Source organism: Echinops telfairi, unplaced genomic scaffold, assembly GCF_000313985.2.
Source record: "Echinops telfairi isolate 266 unplaced genomic scaffold, ASM31398v2 ScPeMD7_7400;HRSCAF=8409, whole genome shotgun sequence".
Lineage (NCBI taxonomy): Eukaryota > Metazoa > Chordata > Mammalia > Afrosoricida > Tenrecidae > Echinops > Echinops telfairi.
In genome coordinates this window covers 46,418,393-46,421,186 of record NW_022111300.1, presented here as the reverse complement: position 1 = coordinate 46,421,186, position 2,794 = coordinate 46,418,393, and positions in this window count along the sequence as shown.

The following is a 2,794-nucleotide window of genomic DNA, read 5'->3' as shown; positions in this document are numbered from 1 at the left end:
TTGTAAAATGTTATTTTTAATATCTGATAATTGCATGTATGAAGAGGCTCCAAAAACTTTTGGGAAGCATTCCATTATCTTTTAACAGCATGCTTCCAGGAGCATTTTGGAGCATTTGGTTGACACAGGTCTATGAAAGGACCAGGCAGCTCTCACACAAGTTCCAAAGATTTGTGCCTAATGGTGCTAATAGTAGCGTAAATGAAGAGATTTAATAAGAAATATAAGTAGGCTTATGGAGTTATATTTTTTCTGTAACCTGATAATATAATGAGGTCCAGTTTTTTAATCCATATTTGTATACAGAAAGCAAAAAAAGACAAAAGGGTTATGTGAAAAAAATTCACAATTTATAAAAGTAGCAGATATTTATTAAACATTATGCCTTGGGCTGCTATCTGCAAGGTCAGTGGTTCAAACCCACCATGTGCTCATTAATCTGAAAGTCCTTCTCTATATTGTTCCAAAATTCCCCATACATAGGTGTTTGCTTCTGCATTCTCTGCTCCATTGGTCAGTCAGCCTATCTCTGATTCACTGCTGCAGCTTTTTAATAGATCCCGCTACTGCGGGATAAGCACTGCTCATTAACCATGAGGTGGGCAGTCCAAATTCATCAGCTACTCCTTAGGGGAAAGATGGGGCTCTCTGTTCCTATCAAGTTTTACAATTTCAAGAAATCCTGTATAAGGTTGCTATGAGTCAGAATTGCCTTGAAGGCCCTGGGTGGGTATTCTTATTATTGCTATAATCATAATTAGGAGTATAAGCCATAGAGAGCTTCTTATAAGGAAAGATTTACCTCGAGCCATCTTAGGAAGGTAAATAAGATGGTTTATATCATCTCAACCAGAGTCCAATGATAGAATCAAAATGATTACCCTGAGAAGCTCCATATTCCCAGGGGTAAAAAATAACATAAAATAAAAATTGGCTAATTGATTGGGGGAGCACAGTGTAAAGAAAGAATAGAAACACAGCTACAAGGTGACTTATTACCTGGCTTAGACTTAATACTTGAGTATTATTGACCTTAATACTCCAGTAAGAAGTCTGAGCTTAAGCCTGTTTAAGATAAGAAACCCTCACACATTTTAAAGCAAAAGCTTTATAATCAAAGCATTGGTTAATTATTAATTTGATGATGTGATTCAGTAAAACATAAATTCAAAGAGGAAAATTAGTTGAAACAAATAATTCAATTCATCTGTGAGGATGTTATGAAAGTCTAAGGTATAGATCCCCAAACTTATTTACTGTACGGTGCCCTTTTCAGAAAAAAAAAAAACCCTGCTCAGTGCCAACTGGCAATTCAAAGTGTTTGTACTGTAGCCCATTGTCCAGGAGACCATGTCAGTGTCTGCTTTGGCAGCCCCTGCCCTCCTCTGGGATCACTCCAGAGACCTCGCCCTGTGTGCTGTGATTTCCTGCCTGGTCTACGGGATGGCACTGAATAAAGGGACTGTGGTCCAAGGAAAAGTAAAGGATGCGAGAGCAACATCAGAAACCAGAGGCAACATGTTTGGGTGACTACATAATTCTGAGAAAAAAATAACGAGAAAAGCAAGCAGATTATACGACAGTCAATGTCTAACATTGCCAGTCTGTAGATGCATAGGCCAACGGGTCCCTGCAGTTATGATGGGTAGAGGGGGCACACGTTCCCTTTTGTGCGGCATCTTCTTCTTCCTTTCAGCTCACGTTCTAAATATGCTCCCTATAGCTCTGGCAGCAGGCACGTTGGCTTTAAGGCTTTGGGTTCTCGCTGTCTGAATAAGCACCTCATAATTTTGTAGTGGCTGAGGGAATAAGACCTGGCACGTACTGCGTTTTCAAAAGTTGAAAACAAAAATCTTTAAAAACCCATTTGCTTCTCATCCCTGATGCTCTTGGCTTAATTGCATCCCTTAATTATGTAGGTCAACAGAAATAGGTGACTCTGCTTTGTTTTGATTTCAAGTCACGTTCACTTTTGTATTTTCATGGACAAGCACAGCAAAGAAGAGTTTATTGATTTGGGGTCAAATAATCCACAGAACCTATCTTCCTGGGTCCCCTAACATATGCAACCAGTCACCTACAGGCTCATGGCTATCTGGAAGTGGCATGCAGCTTAAGTCGAAGGCTCAGGGTAGCCCGTGAACTGAACCAATGGCCCTGTGAGAATCACTCTTTGGACGAATTGATCTTGTGATCTAAAGTATTTTGTTGACATTAAAATCCATGCACTTCCTGGTGGGTACATTCTTTAATAATAAAACAAAAGTTTGAATTCACAATTTACTCATTGACAGATTTTACACTTTCTCATATATTTTTTTATTTGATTCTACATAAATGTAGTATGATGTATTCTAAAAAAATGCATGCATGACTCAGAAACAGACAAATGTGAAGAAATAACATTTTAGAGCTCAGACGTAGCTTGTTGGTAGTCTTAATGTTAGGTCTGTCAAGGGAGTTCCCCTTCCGATTGACACCGTTATTTTAGCAGCCCATGGCGCTTTTAATCTTCTTTGCCAACACCATAATTCAAACACATCAATTCTTCCTTGGTCTTCCTCATTCAGTGTCCAATTTTCACATCCCTATGAGGCAATTGAAAATATCATAGCTTGAGCCAGGCACACTGTAGTTCTCAAAATAATGTCCTTGATTTTCAGTACTCTAATGAGGTCATGTGCAACAGATTTATCCAATACAACACATCTAATCATTTCTTGACTGCTAGTTCCTTGAACATTGTGGATCAAGCAAGACACAATCCTTGACAACTTCATTCTTTTCGCCATTT